This window comes from Zalophus californianus, chromosome 13 (genome assembly GCF_009762305.2).
Source record: "Zalophus californianus isolate mZalCal1 chromosome 13, mZalCal1.pri.v2, whole genome shotgun sequence".
Taxonomy (NCBI): Eukaryota; Metazoa; Chordata; class Mammalia; order Carnivora; family Otariidae; genus Zalophus; species Zalophus californianus.
In genome coordinates, this window is record NC_045607.1 from 84,669,854 (window position 1) to 84,692,742 (window position 22,889).

General features: G+C 41.4%; 1 protein-coding gene across 2 annotated transcripts in view; it reads left to right on the forward strand.

Moving 5' to 3' along the window:
- Positions 1-22,889, forward strand: part of DOCK8 (dedicator of cytokinesis 8) — a 220,694-nt gene that overhangs the window by 21,254 nt on the left and 176,551 nt on the right. The gene's annotated exons all lie outside the window — the stretch shown is intronic.

Sequence of the window (22,889 nt, forward strand, 5' to 3'; positions counted from 1 at the left end):
TCATGGATTAGTCCCATTCCTCGTTGGTGTTCTCTCCAAGGCAGATTTTAAGACACAAAAGGAAGCTGTATGGGCTGCTGAGAAACTAGGTGGAACCAAGAAACTTAGTATGATGATGGAAGAATGTGGAGGTTTGGACACAGTGGAAGCTCTACAAAACCACGAAAATGAGTCTGTGTACAAAGCTTCATTAAATCTGATTGGGAAGGAGTTCTCTGTAGAGGAAGATGAGAAGGTTGTGCCAGAAACTATAGGTTCCAAGTTCAGGATGGCACTCCTAGGACCTTTAACTTTTAGATTATACAGCTGAGGCAGAAAGTTGTTTGCTGAGGACTCTGTTTGCTAGAAGTTTGTCTTACTGTTTCTCTACTAAGAACTCTTTTTCAATGTGTTTTGTTACGGTAGCACTTTTCACAATGAAACTCTGCTTGACCCGTTCCAAACTGTACAACCTGTATGAAGCTCCTCCTCTCAGTGGGTTTCTTATTTCTATGTGGAATCTCCTACCTTGATGTGTCCTGTAAATGAAGATTAAATTCCACCCTTTCTTTAAAAAAAAGTCTTTAGGGTGCCTGGGTGGCTCAGTTGGTTAAGCAACTGCCTTCGGCTCAGGTCATGATCCCGGAGTCCTGGGATCGAGTCCCACATCGGGCTCCCGGCTCAGTGGGGAGCCTGCTTCTCCCTCTGACCTTCTCCCCTCTCATGCTGTTTCTCTCTCTCTCTCAAATAAATAAATAAAATCTTTAAAAAAAATCTTTAAAAAAACCCAACATATTAATTAATTCTTGTACTTATTGACACCTGCTATGTCCTTCACATGCATGTAATTATATATATTATTATATATTCATATGCATATAATTCACATGCATATAATTATGTCTTATATCATTGGATTGTTATAATTCTATAGTTCTTATAACAGCCTAACAGGTGAAGGGTGTTCTTCTTATCCCAAGGTGTGGATTTGGAAACTGAGGCTGGGTCAGGTTATGCAGTTGTGAGTGGTAAAGCAGTGGTGGGAACCCAGGTGTAGGAAACCCAGGTAAGGCGAGAGCCATGCTGCTAACCCCTTGCTGTTGGTCATTGCCAGCCCCAGCTTCCAGCAAGCCAGCTCGCCTGCCCACATCAGTTCTCACCACGGCCTTGCTGTGGAATCTGTTGAGATTGTTTTTTCCATATGCCGTAATACTTTTAGTTTCGCCTCAGATGGGCGAGCAGATTAACTTCCAAGAGAGATGGACCATCTCCACTCTAAACATAACTAGACGTGGCCTTCCAGTGCCTGAAAACCCTGTGGTGGAATCCCTTCATCCCAGGGCAAATACCCTTTTATGGAGTCGGTTCTTTAATCTTTCTAGTAGAGTGGGCCAACACTGACTCGATTTTTCTCTGGAATTAACTATGGACAGAGATGCATTTTCAAACTCAAAATTCTAACTTGCCACCCACCCCAGCACTAAAACTGAAAACAATCTGCGAGAAACACTGCCCAGCCTTCAGAGACTTAATCAATTCAGTGATAACAATGCGTGAAACTTGATTTTCAGATGGAAAGGAGGAGAATGGTTGTGGATGTTGGGAGATGACCTCTCTGTGTTTTGGTGTAACAAGTACATTTCCATTCACATCGGGCCCCCTCAAGCCAATGCACATTCCCACCGGTGGGGTTACGGCTACGTTCATTCTCTGGGAAGACATCAGAGTGTGGAGACAGAGATGCTGCCCTGGGGATCAGTCTTGGGTTCTAGTCTCTGCAACCAGTGAAATTTGGATTTTAGATACAAAGAAGAAAGATCTGACTGGCCCCAAGATAGTGCAGTATTTACCGACTGACTTGTTTAATGTCAAGATTCCCAGGGAGCCCCACTTTGGACAACTGCTGTATCCAACTGCACAGCTACGTTCTTCCTTCTTCCCTACCATCCCCTTGAGGCCTCAGGTGCCTCTAGATGAAATGGAGTGTGCGTGCATTCGTGGGGGCGGAGTTACTCTATGTATCTCATTGCCCAAATCCACTGACTCTGACACCCACTGTGTTCCCCACCCCACCCTCAATGAAAGGGATGCTTCGACTCACAATCCCCCTTTCATACAATGCCGCCACCCATCCTCCAAGACAATGTGTGGTGCCCACTACTCCAAAGTCTTGTCAACTTGGTCTTTAATGTTGGCTTTCAAAGTTTTTTCACCACAATCCATGAAAAGAAATAGACTTTACGTTACAATCAGGTACTTTCCCAAATATCTCCTTTCCTCCCACAATTCTAGGTCATCGGCAGAATAGGGATGCCATCCAAGATCTGTTGGGTCAGTTGGATGACATCAAGACGGAGATGCTAAAACTTTAAACTCATTAGACCAAGTAATATGGGACTTTGAGATAATTGTTCAGACAATTTAGGGAAACAAACAACTGAAAAGGGCAGCCCCCAAATGATCCCTATTGATCTGTTTTTTTATCTGACAGAGGCGGGAGAGGCACAAGAAATAGTCTTTAGGTGTTCAACATGGGGCTGATTTCTTTGTGGTAGAAGGAAGGACAAATACATATATGAAACCTTTAAAATATACCTATGAAACGATCCCATTGTCTAAGTGGCCTTGCTGTTGAATCCAGAGATCGAGGGTATGTAATTCACAGGTAATTTACCAGTTTTTAAGTAAGACTTTCAGCAAGTCCAAGGAAGTTGGATAAAGGGTGGTGCCGCAGAAAAAATGAAATTTTTGAGATTTTTTTTTTCCTCTTTGAGTATTGCATTAAGGATTTCTTTTTCTTTCTGTTTTTGGAAGGGGGGAGGCAAACAGGGGCAGGGAGAGAGAGAGAATCCCAAGCAGGCTCCATGCCCAGAACGTAGTCTGACATAGGGCTCAGTCCCACGACCCTGAGATCATGACGTGAGCCGAAATCAAAAGCTCAACCAACTGAGCCACCAGGCGCCCCTGAATTTAGGATTTCTTAGTTGATATTGAAGATCACATGTGACTATTGGATATTTAAAAAGTTTTAAGTGACTTGAAGGTTTTCCTTTTGACACTTAGTAAAAATATTTCCACACAGCCAAAATAGAATATAATTCTGCATAAATTGTTATTCACACCTGAGGTATAGAAAGAAGTGTGTTTCCTCGTTTATGATACTAGTAATTTGAATTTGCTGTTTGTTTTTTAATGTCTCTTTAAAGTCAGCTGGAGAAAGAGATCATGAGCTGCTATTTTATATCTTTTCACTGCTCCCACATTTGGTAAATTAGTCAAATATGGCAAGTTAATGAGCCTGTAGAATTTACTTGAATTTGCTAATCCTTTAACCAAAAGGGCACTTTCGACCAAAAAAAAAAAAAACCCAAAAAAACAACAACAATGACAAAACAAAAACACCAAAAACCTTTTATGGTGTCCATTTGTCATTTTTAAAATATTCAACCTAGTTTTATGGCAGAGAAATCTTTGTTTCAAAAATGTGGCTATCTTTGGGGAAATAAATATTTCCAGTGTAAGTCCTCTTGACAGTATTATCATTTACAAGTAAACCAAAATATTTCTGATTCCCTTCCATTGTCTCTATATAAATTGTATTAAAACGTTCCTTTCTGATCTTCTCGAAATAAAAAAAAAATAAATGAAGTTGAGCAAAAAGCTGTACAGACTTTGTATTAAAACTTCAATGTCTTCAGAAAAGGAAGCTTGTGTTCGGAATAGTGCAGTTTCTAGTAATGGGGGTGGGGTGCCTCACTTGAGGTGTCTCTTCTGGGGAACGCCAACACTGGGGTGTTCTGTACATCCACACTCAGGCTCTACCTTGGGCTTGTGCCCCTGGAGTCCCAGAGGGACTCATCAGTTGTTTGGTTATTTTTCCTTATACTCTCCTTGGTACATCTTTTTTTTTTTTTTAATTTTAATTTTTTTTTAAGATTTTATTTATTTATGAGAGAGAGAGAGAGAGAGAGAGAAGGGACAAGCAGACTTCACGCTGAGTACAGAGCCCAACGCTGGGCTCAATTCTCACGAACCTGAGATCACCACCTGAGCCGAAATCAAGAGTCAGATGCTTAACTGACTGAGCCACCCAGGTGCTCCGGTATGCACCTTTTAAAGAGAACATTAACATCGCCCTGTTCTTTGGTCTCCAGCATTGAACTTTCATCATATGGCCTGGCTTATTACCAGATTTATTTGGCCAATTTCACATTTCTTCCTTTCAAAGAAACACCATTCACCTATGTAAAGAACTCTCTCTTTCTCTCTCTCTTTTTTTCTTTTGTCTGATTCAGTTATCAGGGCCTGAAGAAACCTGGGGCAGAAGTGATGTTGCCTTTAGACCCCCTCCCACTTCCTATTCCCTTTCCTCCTTGGCTCCATCCATTTCCAGAATGTTCTGGGATTCTCATCCAGACATGGTCTCCAAGGTTCTAACTGTACCTTTCTTCTCCCCCAACCACCTTCAAAATTGGCCACCGGCAGATCCATCCGTCAACATGAATTGGTTTGAGCTGGTAAGGACTCAGTGTGTTATCACTCATAGAGTTCGCTGCATTTTTACTGAGATACTGTTACTAAATTGCAGGGTTGCTGTCCGAGGAAGCAGAACTAACACGGGAAAGTACGGACTTTCCACAAACATCATCACCTTAACAGATGGGCATGTGTGGCCTGATCTTGCTACCTCATTCTAGGTGCCAGAGTTAGGTGCGGGCAACACCGAATGCAGACTTACGGGAGAAGGATTACAGAGAGCAGGGAGGAAGGAACTCAAGGCCCCATCTTCTCCTTTGTCTCTTGGTGCCTGGTTGTCTTTGTAACTGTGGTTTGTGCTGTAATCACTCCTACCTGAGAGCTCACAGGATGGGGTGAAGGCCCAGGCAAAGGACTGCTGGGAAGATGCCCAGGATCTTGGGCCAGTGCCAAGAACAGCAAGCTTTCAAGTCCAGAGATAGCCCTATGGCACGACTTTTGGGGACAGAATTTCCTTCACCAGAGTATTCACATCATCCCAAGTTTGCCTTGGTGAATTCTCCTCTCCAACTGGAGACTCTCTAAAGCAGCACAAAGACAAGCCTCGACCCAACACTTAGCCTGCCTCTGACCACAGCCTGTTCCTTCCAAAGGTAAATGAAAGAGAAAAGTCGGTGATGTTTTACATGTTGTCAGCTCCAGTCTGACAGCCGCAGTAAATTTTCCTTAAAAATGTGTAATGTATAGGGACACCTGGGTGGCTCCGTCGTTAAGCGTCTGCCTTCGGCTCAGATCGTGGTCCCAGGGTCCTGGGATCGAGCCCCGCATCGGGCTCCCTGCTCGGCAGGAAGCCTGCTTCTCCCTCTCCCACTCCCCCTGCTCGTGTTCCCTCTCTCGCTGTGTCTCTGTCTGTCAAATAAATAAATAAATCTTTAAAAAAAAAATAAAACTGTGTAATGTATAACACTAAACCTTTCTTTTCTGTTCCTGGTTGGTTAGATTGTATCGCGTCTGCCATGCTAATTTTGGCGTTTCAGAGAACATGCTGTTACTTTTAATTATAGCATCAAGACAGTTTGTAGCACCCTGAAAACTCTGTGAAGTTGCCGTTGGCCCAAAGTGCCTCTCCTTTATTTTAGATCCTGGGCTTTATAAGCAGGAACCACGTCTTGGGACCATCGGAACTTCTCAACAGGATTCCACACACTAAGGATCTTTTAAGTTGTCATATGTCCCGGACAGGCATTTACCACATCTTGAGGAGCATGTGGGGCTCAAGATGTGAGGGCAAGAGAGGGCTGAGCCGTTTATTATTAAACTGACAGGAAACGGCCCAGCTGCTTTTGGCTGGGCAAAAGAGGATAAATTAATTGCTTTATAGAAATTCCTTTCTGCATTCTTTAGGAAAAAATTTTCCATGTAAGCTAAGTGATCAAACTGAGCAGTTAGGGGCTCAACAACTTTGACATTGTCCCTTGAAGGAATGAAACAATTAAAGCAACTGATTTCCTCTGAGAAAAGGCCATTTATAATAATCTATGTACTCTGCAGAAAAGATTCACAGTAGACTCATCCCAAGACCCTAATACCAGAATATTATTGGGTTTTTCCTTGCTGGGATTCCCCCCACCCTTTTTTTTTTTTTCCTTTAATGCTTCCCCATGTTTTAGGCATACGATGTGCTCGCCTAGAGCAGCTCCTGATCCTTTCCCCCTCATTCCCAAAGTTATCCCAGTACCACCGTTTGGGAATACACAACATTTAAAGGGGCCAAAGGAGAACACCACCAATTAAGAGTAAAAAACTGAGGGCAGTTGGCTAGGAGAGTTGGCAGGATGTGTATAATTCCAGGGAGGGGTTTCGTGAAGATGGAGAAGGTCAGCAGTGTCTGATGCAAGGAAAGGGCAAGTTAGAACGGGACAGGAGAGAAGTTGCTGGCTACCCAACGGAAGGTCATCCGTGGCTGCATCAAGGACAGCTTCTGCAGAGGGGTGAGGGTGGACGCCTGAGGACATTGGATTAGGCAGTGCAGGGGAGCAGAGAGAAAGTGGAGATTTGGTGGTCAGGGGAAGGGGAGAGAGGAGCTTGACGATGAAGGTTTTCCTTTCAGATGGGACTGAATTGAGCAGGTTTCTAGGAAGAAGGCAGGAGTCAGGGAATGGAGGGTGTTGGCCAAGACAGGATATGATGTGTTTCAGGTGGAAAGAGCTGGAAGAAAAACTTGGATGGAATCCCTGTTCTGGGTGCCTTTTTTGCCTCCCCCATGCCACAGCCCGGACAAATATTTGGTGCATGAACAGATTTTGGACTTCGAAGGGCTTCACTTTTATTGTGCTTGAGGTTTGTTCCTTGGTGAAACATAAAGAGACAAAGTTGTACGTACAAAAAGGAAATGATATTTGATGAAAATTCACCCTTCAGTAATTGCTCTAAAATCTTTTGCCCGTTGCTCATGTGGGTATTTGAATGACATTTGGAATACAGTCCAAGACTACTTACCCCTGGAAGGATTCATGGTATTGGAGCTGAGTTCAAAGTCTCAAAAACAAGCCCAGACCTGTTCCTTTCAGTAGTCAGAGTAAAGTTTAATATCCTTCTTCGGAAAGCTTTTGCACATTAAGCTTGCCACCGCTAAGCTGCTGGAAAGGGAAAATGCCAGAAGTTTAACTCCTATAGCAACTCTCTTATGCAAGTTACGTAACCTTTCTTAGTTTGTAAAGCAGAGGTAATAATACCTACCTCATGGGGTTGTTGTGAGGATTAAATGGGCCAATTAATATAGTCCCTGTCAGACAGTAAGCACGTATTAAGTGTGAGCTTATGTGCTTAATTGTAGTAATAGTAGTTAGAGCAGTGGGCTTTTCCAGGTCATAAGGATTATAGACACTGTCAGGTTGCCTCTGTTAATAGTGGATTATTTTAAGGATGCCCCACAAGGTAAGGAGAACAGGAGCCTACTTAGTTAGCACATTGGGTCTGTAGATCCAAGGGCAATTCTATTTTTTTTTCCCTCTCTCCCTTGCCAACACTTACAAATGGCATATTTCACATGAAAATCCAAATTTCTGGTAGCACTGGGCATGTACTGTAGCATGGCAATGATACTCTGTCTAGAGTGCAACAGGCCCTCGGATCTGCACGCGGGTCTGGGGTCTCAGCTTTGCCGAGGTTAGCGCCAACCCCTGCTGTGAGTAGACGTGCGCCTGGGGCCTCCATGTAAGGCTGTGCAGGTTGCTTCACTGTACAAGGCACCCAGCTATGGGGCCAAATCAGGGCTGAATTCCTATAATCTGCAAAGGGCAATTCTTATAGCCTGACAGATTTGGGTCTCAGGGTCTCCTTTTCTTCTTTTCTCTATTGCTCCCCCTTCCTCATCTACTAGCCCTGCTGACATCTTTCCATTTCAGGTTTCTTCTCACTTACAGCTTCTACTGCTTTACGACTTCTGTTTTACTGCCTCCATCTGTGTGTTTCCACACCTCTGCCCACTCCACCATGCTTGACAGGATCGACTGATTTGCCTAAGATCATACAATCAATAGGTGATGAAGACAGATTTGAACCAAGCTTACCCCTTGTTGGAAAATGATTACTGAGTAAGTTAGCATGAGGACATTGAAGATAATTTATTAGGTTTGCTTATTTAAAAAAATCCTGTATAGATTTCCTTGCTTAAATGAGGACAGGCTTTATTGTTAATTTTTACGGATAGCCCACATGCATTTAAACTAACTTGTTACTTCCTTGTCTGGGGAAAACTCAGAAAGGGGCCAAGTTGAGCCCAGGCTGTCCAAAGGCACAAAGTGCTGTATTCTGTCCTTGAGACAAGGGTTTGATTCAAAAGTGTATTTGTCTGAGACTAGCTGTGAAAACCTGATTTTACCTTCTTTACTGTCCATCTCTCCTGGAAAAGGACTTGACCCCCATTCCCTCCATTGCTTTTTGGGACTCATTATCTTCCTCAACCCCCTGGGCCCCCGTGGGACGGTCTGGGCTTCATTTCCTCAGTGTTCTTGTATGCGGTTGGCAGAAGCAGGGTAAACTGAATCGTGACCTATACCATGGCCGATTTCGTTTCTATGTTACTCTCTCAAGTGACTAATCATTCAACCCACTGAAACACTTCCTTTATGCTTTAGAGTGGTGGGAATTACAAGCATAGGTCAGAGATTCGTGCCACCTTTAAATTGTAACACACAGATTTCTGCTTCCTTGATCGCGCTTACCTGATGCAACTTTCTGTAGGAACAGAGACAGCGGTGGACTTTCTTGGGCGTTAAGAGAACCGAGTTCTCATCTCATCTTTGCTTGTTAGTTTTAGGCAGTGGATCAACCTCACTGAGTGTCTTCTGACTTGTCTTGCTCACCTCCTAGGCAGTGAGGCTATGGGCAGGGAAGGTGGGCTTCGTAAGGTTCTAAAATTATGCAGAAACGAGATACTAGCAAAGCTGGAGATGTGTTCCCTGCCTTCTTGTGGGGAAGACCTTGTGCTTGACCCAACGGGATGGTGCAGGAAGAGCTGGTCGTGTGTCGGCTTTGCGCGCCCAACGTGCAATAGCTTCATTTCAGAGACTGGTTTGAGGTTTCTTGTTCCTAAAATCTCATTCGTGTTAATTACCGCGTATTAACTTCACCTTAGTGTGTTTAGCGCACAGTCCCCTGGTTCAGAGGCATTTGAACACCCTCAGGGATCATAATGCCACACTCTGGCATTGAGAAAAGAGGGTGAGGCCAACATTTTGAATTGCGTTCAAATGCAACTTTGTATAAAACAAGAAGTATTCAAGAACCGGAGGAAGTTAAAGCTCTATGTTATTCCCTTGTTAACGGTGAGAAGTAAAGCTATTTTCCTTGTGTGTTTAATATTTGGGAACTGCATAGGAGATTAGTTTAATAGGAACCACAATATCAACAGTAAGATACATTCTTTTTTTTTTTTTAAGATTTCATTTGAGAGAGAGAGAGAGAGCACAAGACGGGGGGCAGAGGGAGAGGGAGAAGCAGACTCCCTGCTGAGCAGGGACCCCCCCCCCCCGCAATGTGGGGCTCCATCCCAGGACCCTGGGATCATGACCTGAGCCAAAGGCAGACGCTTAACTATCCGAGCCACCTAGGCGCCCCCATTCACAATAAATTATTTTTCTCATATCGCACATGAGGGAAAACACTGCATAAGAAACCTCTTCCCCCCCCCCCCCAAAATTGGGTGAGCTGTTGTTTTAAGCCAGTATTCTCGACTTAAGACTTAATAGCATTTTGGTCCATAACTCATGCTTCACAATTTCACCAAAGCAAATGCCATAATATCCACCATCTTGAATAACTCTTTAGTGCACAGAGTGTATTCTAATTTATTAGGAAGGGATTTAAGGGGTTTTTACTTCTGCATATTTTCACAGTAACATGACAAACACTTTATTTTTATTTATTTTTTGAGAGAGAGAGCATAGGCAGGGGGTGAGGGCAGAGGGGGAGAGAGAGAATCTTAAGCAGACTCTATGCTCAGCATGGAGCCCCATGCGGGGCTCGATCCCAGGACCCTGAGAGCATGACCTGAGCCCAAATCAAGAGTCGGCAGCTTAGCCGACTGAGCCACCCAGGTGCCCCCACATGACGAACACTTTAGTAAGGGAGGAGCAAAGGAACTTATTTTTATAACTGGATAGAAATGTCATTAAGGATATACAGCATCAGGATTTTTATGGCATGTAGTGGATGGAAAACAAGAATGAGGCTCTTTCTGAGGCCAGCAGGGAAGACTATTTACAGAAAAGATAAAGGACACGGGGGCTTCCTGACAAATGTTGGCAGAAGACTGGGCATGGCTTCCCGACCAGGATGAGTGCTACAGCTGAGCGAGTGTGAATGTGCCCATCCAGCCCAGGGAGACACCTGGGAGAGGAGACGGGGGCTCCTCAGGTCAGACACTTTGCATCAGAACTGGCTCCAGTCACGCAGGTCTTCTCTGCTTCCGTTCCCTTTTCTGGAAGATGGGGATATTACTTATCCTAGTGTGAGGACTAGTGTGGCTTTACAGAATGTGTATAATACTCGGACCTTATAAAGACATATGTTTCAGAAGCCTCGGGGAGAGTTCCTTTGCTCTGTGAGTAGCTAAATATGTTAGTTGAGGTGGGGGTCTGGTCACATTTTCTTTTTGAACAATTTTCCCTCATTTTGGCCATCTCCTCCCGCCTATGAAGACACCAAAAGATTGTCTCGCCTCAGATGCCTACAGTCATGAAACAGTAGGACCATGAGTGGAAAGATCACTGGATAGTGTAATGCTTGGTTTAGAATAAGGAAGCTTGTTACAAAATACAGACACTCAGGCCGCAGTGCACATTTGCATATAAGCTTCTCTTAAGGGCAGGGACCGTTGTCTGCTTTCCTCACTGTGGCACCTTGAAAAGGTGGGTGCTCAATAATTGTTTGTTGAAAGAAGAAATCAAGGTCAGACTTCTGGGCTTAATGTCTCCTCTTTCCTTCCTGTTTTTCCTAAGAGATTCTCTTCATTCTACAACTTTCCTAATTTGCTCTCTCTCTCCAAAACATCACCCCTTGGAGACTCCAGTCCTCCCCCTTCCCCACTCAAGAGCTCTTTCCTAAAGTTAACAATAGTTAGCCATTAATAGCTTCATAACTTAGGAAGAATGCAGTTTCTCTGGTGTAAGGAGCATGGTTCCTATCCTCCAATCTAAAATAAATGTTGAGGGGCACCCGGGTGGCTCAGTCAGTTAAGCGTCTGACTCTTGGTTTCTCCCAGGTCACAATCTCAGGGTCATGGGATCAAGCCCCGCGTTGAACAACGTGCTCAGTGCAGAGTCTGCTTGAGATTCTTTCTCTCTCTCTCTCTCTCTCTCTCTGCTCCTCCACCCCGTACGTGCTCTCTGTCTCTCTCCCTCTCTCAAATAAATAAATAAATAAAATCTTTAAAAATATATAAAATTAAATAAATTTTGAGGAAAAAATAGAGATGGTTTGGGGTTGGAGATTTTGGTAATCTTGGGGTGCATTTGTTTGTATAAAGTGGCACATTTTGCCTAAATCTGAGGAGGAAATATAAATGTTGGTAAATGAATGTCTGTTAGGATCTTGGTTTTCAAATGAACTGGGTGGGCAGGGTTAGTTAGGCTAAGGGAGGTGGTCAGATGGCCAAGTCCAAAGTCTGAGGGTGGGTGAGTGGAAGGCAAGGGCAGCCTGGCAGGCGGACCTGGAGTTTGTCGGCTCACAACAGAACAAGGGGTTCTCAGGCTTGAGAGTGCATCAGAATCACTTGGAGGGCTTGTTAAAACACAGATGGTTGCCCCCCACCCCAGAGTTTAGGATTCAGTAAGTCTGGGGTGGGGCCCAAGCATTTGCTTTTCTAACAAATTACCAGGGGATGTTGATGTCGCTGGTCTGAGAAGAGCTGCAATATAGGAAGAGTATGAAGGTACAGCCAACCTTCCTAGCCTCCGCTTAGTATGTTTGTCGACCACAAGCTGAGGCTGGGTTCAAGAGCAAACAAAAACTTTCTCAGTCACCCCAGTAAATTCCACAATTTAAGGAAGGAAACCGACAAGAAAGGAGGGGTTAAAATCGTCCCATTTCACCTTATTGTAAAAGGCATTTTTGTACTTCACAGCTGCAAGCACTTTGGTTTTAGAGGCCACAAGCCTCTTGGGGTCTTACTGAAGGCACTTCACTAAGACGCAGACACACTGTTAATTCACTGCCTTGGCCAGCATATCTGAAAACAGCCCCATTATATGGTCTTGGAGGAAAAAAAGAAGCATGTGGTCTTTTAATGGCCAAGGAGCTGGCCAAGCCCAGGACAAATAATTTAGATAAATCGCAACTCAGAACGGAGAAATGAGGTGCTTTTAATGAATGGCGCCCAACAGTGTTTGTTGAGTTTAATGGAATCCAGGTGGATCGAGAGGTGGATACGAGGGCTCAAAGTATGTGAGAACACAGTTTTATTTAGAAATTCCAGGGGACGAAGAAACAAAATAATACAAGAGCCCTCAAGAGACTCTTAAGATGTTCAGGCTCGTTCCCATGTCTCAGCAGAAGAATTTATGTTATTTAGAAAGCTGACAACGTTGTAGGTTAAAAATGTGTATGTGTGCGCGTATACAATTTCTGTCACAAAATTAGGGCAACCACTGCACAAGCCATATGGAAAAAGAAAAGAGAATTAAAAAAACTATTGTTGTCTCTCTAACATATCTGTGAATAGCATCTCCTGCTAGTGGTTTTGCTTCTATGTATTTTTAAATTGTGTATTTAGATTTAAATGCATTTTTTTAAAAAAAGCTTATACAATCATAGTGACTAAGAGCCTGGTCGCTAGAGTCAGAGAGCATTGGTTTCAAATCCTGACTCCAGACATTTCCTGTCCTGTGTTTTGTACTTGTTGAATGGGGGAAGACAAACTCCGTTCATAGTGTTGCTGTGGGAATTCAGTGGAATGGTCCACATCCGGTGCTCAGCACAGAACCAGGCCTAGCGCAAGCACTTGATACATATTGGTATTATTTTCCGTTTTCACTAAGAAGCTGTGTCAACCTTCCACAATCCTAATAATCGGGAACATTATCGACATCGAGAAACATGCCTATTTTTAATTCATGAGTCTGGTAAGATTTCATTCCGCAAATTCTTCCGTGGTTCAGACACTGCTTGGAAGAAGATCTTCTTTGACCAGCTTGTTGAGAGCCCTTATTACTTGGGTTTTCCTCAGAAATTAGACTCATCAAAGAGCAGTCTTAAGTCGAAATATACCAATGACCACTGGGCTTGGAGAGTTTGGTTTATTTGCTCTTTAGTAAGGCTGGGTGGCTTTCCTCCAAGACCGCAGACTCTGGCTGCACCATTGAGGGCATCGCTTACAGCCATGTAGACAACGGGTTGCTAGGGAGACAGGTGAGAAACTGTGGGTGGAGAGATGTAGATCTCTTACCCCTGTTGGAAAAACAACCCTAAACTCAAGCTTAGCCAAATCTACATCTGCAACCTGGACTTCTCATTTCTGCCCCAGACCTGCTTATCCCATTGCCAACTTGACCTTCACTTGGAGTCCTCTTGGGACTGCAAACCCAAAATGTCTGAACCAAATCTTCAGGCTGATGGGAAGTCATCACACGGTGCTGAGTTTTACCGTTGCCCTGTAAAAGAAGGGATTAATTCTGTTAGATAGCAGCTTCCTGCCCACAAAGGGAAGAAAAGAGCTCCTCAGTGAAGACCTTGGTTTTGTTTATCAGATAAACAGATCTTGACTCTACAGGATAGTTAGAGGTATAATAAGCAGAATGGCCAGTTCGTTCATTAACTCCTTAAATTTGATGCAACCATGTTGTACACTCTCTTATATTTCTAAAGTGTTAACTGATAAAATACTATGAAGAACAAATACACAAATCCTTTGGCCCAGCAATTCCACTTCGAGGACTTTATTCCACAGATGTATTTGTAAATGTGTGAATTAGCCTATGTGCGATTTACTGAACATTATTTGTGCTGGCAAGAAGCTGGAAACAACATGGAATATAAATTGGTGCAGCCACTCTGGAAAACAGCGTGGAGATTCCTCAGAAAAACTTACAAAGGTTTGCCGTTTGCGATAGCATGGATGGACCTTGAGGGCATTATACTTAGTGAAGTAAGTCAGAGAAAGACAAATACTGTAGAATCTCACTTATATGTAGACTCTAAAACAGAACAAAAAACTGAGCTCATAGATGTGGAGAATAGATTGGTGGTTGCCAGAGGTACTAGGTGGGGATGGGCAAAATGGGTGAAGGGGGTCAATTGGTGTAAACTTCCAGTTATAAAATAAATAAGTCACAGGGATATAATGTATAACATGGTGAGTATAGTTAATAATACTGTGTTACATAATTGAAAGTTGCTGAGAGAGTAGATCTTAAAAGTTCTTGTCATACAAAAATCCGTAACTATGTATGGTGGCGGGTATTAACTAGGCTTATTGTGTGATCATTTTGCAATATTTATAAATATCAAATCATTATGTTTTATACCTGAAACTAGTATAATTTTATATGTCAATTATACCTCAATAAAAAATTGGAAATAACAAAAATATGTAAAAGAGATTAGTTAAGAAAATGCCCATCTGTATAGTAGAATATATATACAGCCATAAAAAAGACTGAGGGGATTCTTACATGCTTATCTATCAGGCAAAATGTAGCTCACCAGTGAATGGATAAACAGATTGTGGTATATTCATACAATGTAATCGTCCTTCATTGAAAAAAAAGAACAACTATTGGTACACACTACTGTATCAATGAATCTCAAATATTATTTTCCCATTTGTGTACAGTACTGGGGAAAGAATATGTATATGTATTTGCATCTATACCGTATATGTACATTAATATACGTAAGAAACTATTATGTGGATTGTCTATGGGGAGGGAACTTGCATCACTGGAAGACAAAATAAGAGAGAGACATTTTGTAATGTTCTTTTTTTATACTTTTTATATTTAAAAGTACACAAATAGAGGGGCACCTGGGTGGCTCAGTTGTTAAGCATCTGCCTTCAGCTCAGGTCATGATCCCAGGGTCCTGGGATCAAGCCCCGCATTGGGCTCCCTGCTCGGCGGGAAGCCTGCTTCTCCCTCTCCCACTCCTCCTGCTTGTGTTTCCTCTCTCGTGTCTCTATCTGTCAAATAAATAAATAAAATCTTTAAAAAAGTACCTAAATATGGCATACTCAAAATAAAAATAGAATAGTTTATAACTATATCTAGATATTTTATATAATTTTTCCCTTTTTTCCTTTTTGGTTTATAACTAGTTCTTTAAAATTCATTTATTCAACCTATGTGTATAAAGAAGATGTTTAATATTATTCCATCTGCAAAAATAAGCAAATATTTAGAAAGCTAGTATGTTTTTGTTGATCCCGAGTTTAATTCTGTGGTGTGAGACTAACTATTCTATATGATTTCTGAACTTTGAAGTTTGTTGAGACTTGCTTCGTGATCCAGTATATGGTTACTTTTGGAAGCGGCGCAGGAAGAATGTTTACTCTGTCATTAAGTGTAGATTTTCTATATAAGTCAATTAGATCAAGTTTGTCTATCATCTTCAAATCTTATATATCTCTGATTTTTTAATTTACATGTTCTATCACTTCCGGAAAAAGTTTGCTAAAGTCTTTCACTAAAATTATGAATTTGATATTTCTCCTCTTCTGCAGTTCTTGCTTTATATGTTTTGAGCCTTTATTACTTGGTGCATACACATTTAAGTTTGCTATATCTTTCTGGTGAACTGACTTTTGATCCTTTAGAAAATGTCCTCTTTACCTTTTGTCACGCTTGTTGCTTTAAAGTCCTTTTTGCCATATTACCATAGCTACACCAGCTTTCTTTTGGCTATTTTTGCCTAACTTTTTTCCACCACTTTGTAAGCAGTTTATCTAGGCATTTACCCAAGACAAATAAAAGAATATGTCCATAAAAAGGCTTGCACATGAATGTTAATAGCAGCTTTATTTGTAACAGCCCCAAACCGGAGAAAACTCAAATGTCCTTTAGCAGGTGAATGGGTAAACAAATGGTGGTATATCCATGCAATGGAATACTCCTCTATAATTAAAGGAAATGAATTATTGATGTATGCTACAACATAGATAGATCTCAAAATAATCATGCTTGTGAAAGAAGCCAGAAGAAAGAGATCCATTGTATGGCTCTATTTATGTAAAATTCTAGACAATGCAAACTAATCTATAATGATAGAAGATAAATTAGTGGTTACCAGGGAGCAAGGGTTGGGGAAAGGAGGGAGATTAAGAAGTGGCACGAGGAAGTTTTGTGATTGCAGTGGTGGTTTCATGGGTGTACACTTGTGTCAAACTTATAAATTATCCACTTTAAAAATGCGCAGAATATTGCATGTCAGTTATACCTCTATAAATCTGTTTAAAAAGTAAAGTATCTAAGTATGTCTCTTGTAAGTAGCATATAGTTTTTTTATGTAATCTGATGATCTTTGTCTTGTATTTGGTGAATTTACTCTAACTATATTTAATATAATTACTGACATATTTGAGTTTGTTTTTTCCTTGCACTCCTTCGTTCCTAAGACTCAAATAACTTATCTCAAACATGATGATAACAAACCAGTAAAAGTAAAAGTAAGTCTCACTAAGTTATAAATCATTACAGTTTTCAGTTTCTTTCCTGGTTTTCAGAAATGAGCAAGATGAATCCTAGATAAAATTCTAAAGCAGATGCCCCTTTTCAACAGAAAGGTTTATGCTTAGGCAGATTGCCTGGCATTTTTTTTACCTTTTAAACCCCTTCACTCATTTCTCCCATGCCTTTTGGCAACCACTAATCTGTTGTCTGTATCTATGAGCTTGTTTCTGGTTTTGTTATAGATTCCATATATAAGAGATATCATATAGTATTTGTCTTTCCTTGTCAGATTTATTTCACTTATCATAATGCCCTCAAGGTCTGTACATGTTATTGCAAAAGGGAAAGTTTAATTTTTTTTCAAGATTTTATTTATTTATTTTAGAGAGGGGGGCGGGCAGAGGGAGAGGAAGAGAGAGAGTCCCAAGCAGACTCTGTGCTGAGCGCAGAGCCCCACTCAGGGCTCCATCCCATGACCCTGAGATCACAACCTGAGCCAAAATCAAGGGTCAGATTCCTGACTGACTGAGCCACCCAGGTGCCCCAAGATTTTACTTTTTTATATAGCCGAATAATACTCCACTGTGTATGTATATACAATTTATTTATCCATTCATCCATCGATGGACACTTAGGTTATTTCCATGTCTTGGCTCTTGTAAATAATGCTGCAAAGAACATGAGGATGCATATATCTTTTTGAATTAGTGTTTTTGTGTTCTTTGGATAAATACCCAGAAGTGGAATTGCTGCATCATATGGTAGTTTTATTTTTAATTTTTTTGAGGAACCTCCATACTGTTTTCTAAGTGGCTATACCAGTTTACATCCCCACCAACAGTGCATGAGGGTTCCCTCTTCCCACATCCTCACCAACCCTTATTATTTCTTGCCTTTTGATGTTAGCCGTTCAGACAGATGTGAGGTGATAGCTCCTTGTGGTTTTGATTCATATTTCCCTGATGATTAATGATGTTGAGCATTTTTTCATGTACCTTCTTTGGAAAGGCCATCTTCTTTGGAAAAATGTATATTTTCTGTATATCTTCTTTGGAAAAATGTCATTTCAGGTCTTCTGCCCATTTTTTAAATCAGATTGGCTTTTTGCTGTTGAGTTGTATGAATTTTTGAATATATTTTCGATATTAGCCCCTTATCAGATATATGATTTGCAAATATTTTCTTCCACTCAGTAGATTGCCTTTTCATTTTCTTGATGGTTTCCTTTGCTCTGCAGAAAGTTCTTACTTTAATGTAGTCCCACTTATTTGTTTTTGCTTTTGTTGCTTTGCTTTTGGTGTTAAGAATAAAAAAAATCATTGCCAAGACCTATTTCAAGGAGCTTACTGCCTATATTTTCTTCTAAAAGTTTTATGGTTTCAGGTCTTCCATTCATGTTTTTATTTGAGTTTAAGTGTATATTTCTACTGTGTTTCCCCCCCTTTTTTAAAAATTTTTATTTATTTGACAGAGAGAGAGACAGTGAGAGAGGGAACACAAGCAGGGGGAGGGGGAGAGGGAGAGGGAGAGGCAGGCTTCCCGTGGATCAGGGAGCCCGATGCGGGGCTCGATCCCAGGACCCTGGGATCCCGGGATCCGAAGGCAGATGCCTAACGACTGAGCCACCCAGGCGCCCCTTCCCCTCTTTTTCAACTTGTCTCTTGTTTCCAGAGATTACAACAATACATACTTATTAGAATTCTGCAACGAGTACTTTCACCATTTCGCAAACAATGCGGGAACTTTAGAAGATATGAACTCCATTTACCCTTCCCACCTTCTGTGTTATCACTGACATGGATTTTAATGCTATGTATATTTTAAATTTATTTAAGATTTTTAATTTTTTTAAAGTGATCTCTAGGGGCACCTGGGTGGCTCAGTTGGTTAAGCATGTGCCTTTGGCTCTGGTCATGATCCCAGAGTCCTGGGATTGAGGCTGGTGTTGGGCTCCCTGCTCACTGGGGAGCCTGCTTCTCTCTCTCCTGCTCTCCCTGCTTGTGCACTCATGCTCTCTCTCTCTCCCCCTCTCGCTGTCAAATAAATAAATAAAATCTTAAAAAATAAATAATAAATAAGTGATCTCTCCACCCAACACGGGGCTCAAACTCACAACCCCAAGATCAAGAGTCACATGCTCCACCAACTGAGCCAGCCAGGTGCCCCAATGCTATGTGTATTTTAAATCCACATTATTATCATTATTTTGTACTGTCGATGTACTTCATTGCTTTCAACACTTTTGTGCTTCCATCTGGAACACTTTTCTGCTCTCCTTCTGTCTGAAGAGCTCTCTTTACTATTTCTTTTAGTCCAGCTCTGCTAGTAATAAATTCTCTCAGTTGTTGTTTATCTGGTAAAGTCTTTATTTATCCTTTCTTAATGAAGGATATTTTCACCAGGTAGAACATTCTAGACTGGTAGTTGTTTTCTTCCAGCGCTATAAAGATGTCATTGCATTGGTTTTGGGATTTCACTGTTTCCATTGAGAAGTCAATGATCAGTCTTACTATTATGCTTTGGAGGCAATGTGTCTTTTCCCCAGATTTTTTCAAGAACATTTAAAATTTCTCCTTGATTTTTGTGTTTTACTGTGATGTGGCTAGGTTTGATTTTCTCTGTATTAATTGTGATGGGAGGTTGTATCTGTGTGTTTTGAATCGTCTTGGGTTTGAGCCCTGCATTGGGCTCCCTGCTCAGTGGGGAGTCTGCTTCTTTCTCTCCCTCTGCCCCTCCCCCTTCTCATGCTCTCTCAGACAAATAAATAAAATCTTTAAAAAAATTACTCAGTACTTATAGGTGTTCTTTTAGGTGATTATGCTGCCTCATCAGTAGGAGGTAGGACTATGTCAGGAGAGAAACTCACTTATATGATGTTTTTCTGATGATATACACAGGCTGGGGGACAGTGATGCCTTAGCGAGACCCTGAAGACATTGGCTAACTCTTCTCTAGGCTCCCTGTGGGAACACTCAAAACACTTCAGTCATCGAATAAATATTCTTCCTATTCAGAGGAATTTTCCAAGTGAAAGGAATTTGGGACTCCCCTGTGAGGAAGAAACTTAAGTTCCACAGCTTGTTAATAAGCAGCAAACTTCTCTTTGTAATCATGTTTCCACTTGTTGAATCATCTTCATAAAAGTTGTACATTTACGGCATGTCTGTTTATGAGAAGAGATGGAAAATATGAGAAAATCTGAAACCTGAAATATCTATTATGGAGCCCCAGGCTAACGAACTTCTGAGGAATTTGTTCCAGACTCCATTAACGTGTATGTATATGTAAGGATGGAGTTATATTCATGTATTATATATGTAGATAATATATACTGTATGTATAGTATATATTATTATGTATATATTATATAATGTATAATAGTGTGTATATATTATATAATGTATAATATATATAATTTGCTACAGCTGTTAATTTTGTAGCCTTTTAAATTTAAAGGTACACTTTAGGGCCCCCTCAGTGGCTCAGTCAGCAGAGCATGCAACTCTTGATCTTGGGGTCGTGAGTTCCAGCCCCATGTTGGGCATCGAGATTACTTGGAGGCAGGGCTGGACCCCACGACCCCTGAGACCAGGACCTGAGCTGAAACCAAGAGTCAGATGCCAAACCAACTAACTGATCCACCCGGGTGCCCCACCTTCTGTCGTTTTGATGTGGTCAACTCCAGGAACTACTCACTCGTGAGCCCAGCTGTGTGTTTTCAGACTTTATCCATGCCATGCACTGTGATCCAACCTGGCTTATTTACATCATTCAGAGCTACTTTTTCTACACACAATAATAGATTTAAAAATCTTCATTATCGTTGTTTTACTGTACTGCCCTAACCTTATAATTCAGGAAGCAATTTCATTGCTTACTTGGTGCAAATCATTGCTGGTCCCGAACAATGGTTATTTTGCAAGGTTAAATTACACCATGTGCCTGTGGCCACATACATGTATGTGCCACCCACAAATGTCTGTAATTAGTGTTTATTACTAGCTGCGTACTTTACGCTCGTATTTCTTGAGTGTTTTGTTAGTTACTAAGTCAGTTGTTAGTTACTAAGGGTAAATTATAGTTTTACTTTTCTTTATTCCACCCCGTTCACTCTTGTTTAAAACATGTCACATTCAGGAAAACCCTAAGCCCCTTGAAATACTTATTGACTTGTTTTTTTTCTTGAATCCATTTTAAAATTCTTCCAACCATTTTGGCTGCTGACCATCCAGCATATAGTGAAAGAATTTTCTTTTAGGGATGAAAGCCAGTGAGAAGACTTCCAGGGCTCTGTAGTTTTCCTAGCACAGCTGCTGATGTAGATCATGGTGCTAACTGTTCCACTTGGAGATTCTTGAGCATCTTTGCCAGTTTGAGCTGGAAAGGTGCCCAGGAAATCAGATAGCCCGGCCCCTTCATTTCATACGTAATGGAACTAAGACTCCGCTTGGTTAACTAATCTACTTGAACTCAAAGAGCTGGCAAATGGCTACATTTATGTAAAGAAACAGGACAGCCTGATAGTTAAAATACTTGAATACTCCTTCATACTCCTACTTCAAGTATTAGATGTCGTGAAATGGTAAAAACAAACAAACTGCTTTTTTCCATCAGGTCTGTTCCTACTTCTTTTTTTTTTTTTTTTTCCAAAGTATGGCTCGACAGTCCTCTTTTTTGGGGGTGGTGCAGATGGAGAGGGAGAAAGGGAGTCTTGGGGCTCTCAATCTCACATGGGGCTCGATCTCACAACCCTGAAATCATGACCTGAACCGAAATGAAGAGTTGGATGCTTAACCGACTGAGCCACCCAGGCACCTGGGTTCGATAGTCCTCTTATTCCGGAAGCCTTCTAAGCATTCCTAGGCTGAATTACTAACTCCCTCCTCTTTGCTCACAAGGCATGGTCACATTTTTTATTATAATACTCATCATGTTCTGTTATAATTATTTATTCAGTTATCCATCTGTCCTCCTCCCTCCCACCCACTGGGCTGAGCCTCCAGGAACAGCAACAGTATCATCTTGGACTTTAATCCCTGGCACTTGGCAGAGAGCCTGGCACTTTTGTGCCCTCGATGTTTTTTGAATGAGTGAAGGAACTAATACTCTCTCATAGTCGTGCACTATTAGCAAATCTTTATTGACATAAAAGTCACCAGGAGTTGCTGGCTAAACATGCAGTTTTCCAGGCCATGCCATAAGAGATGCTGTTTCTGGACGGGGATAGGGCCTAGGAATCCACATTTTATTAAGCAGCTGATAATTGGAAGCATATGGTCCATAGTTCACACTTGGCAAGCTCTGCTCCATCATTGGTTCTAGTTGGCCTTTAGTCCCAACTGTGTGTATCACAATTATCTGTCCGTCCGAATAAAAACAGAGCTTTGCTACCCATCCCCCTCTACCATTCTGACTCCTGAGTGGGGGTACCAACATTTTAAACAAATCCCAAGGCTCCCTCCCAGTTTAATTTGTAGAAATAAAGAAAATAATATTTTAAAGCATTTTGAGTTATTAGAAAAGTGTCTTAGCTCATCAAGGAAATATCATGATATATATAAATCTGGCATCATTAAGATTATCTGACACATGTTGAATTTGGTCTGAGACTCAAATACAGAGGAAATAAAACCCACACGCCATCACTACCTGTGTGGACACCAAGTCTGGATGACCCCTTGCCGGGGCTGAATTCTCTTCTCTGTGTAGGCAGGCTTTCCCCTTCGCTAGGGTCAATGTACAGAGGAAGAGGGTTGATTTTGATGCTGGGATGCTAGGTGCTCTTCTGAGAATGAAGTTCCATATCACTAACATTATAGCTGAAATTTACAAAATTTAAAAAAGTCCCAAGAGTGCCTGAAAAACAAACTGAGGGTTCTAGAGGGGAGGGGGGTGGGGGGATGGGTTAGCCTGGTGATGGGTATTAGGGAGGGCACGTTCTGCGTGGAGCACTGGGTATTATGCACAAACAATGAATCATGGAACACTACATCAAAAACTAATGATGTAATGTATGGCGATTAACATAACAATAAAAAATTTAAAAAAGAAAAAAAATTCCCAAGAGTGCACCTGTGCCTGCATGCTATTTTATATGTACACACCTTTTTTCAAAATGATGAACTTAAGCAACTTTACATCAGAAAGAGCTGAATGAGGTAGTGATTAAACTAGCTTTAGATAATTACCAAAAGGATTTCTGATCCTTACACATATACTGTTAGTAATTTCTATTCAGTTCCTCATTTTACTTTTCATTTGTAACTTGGT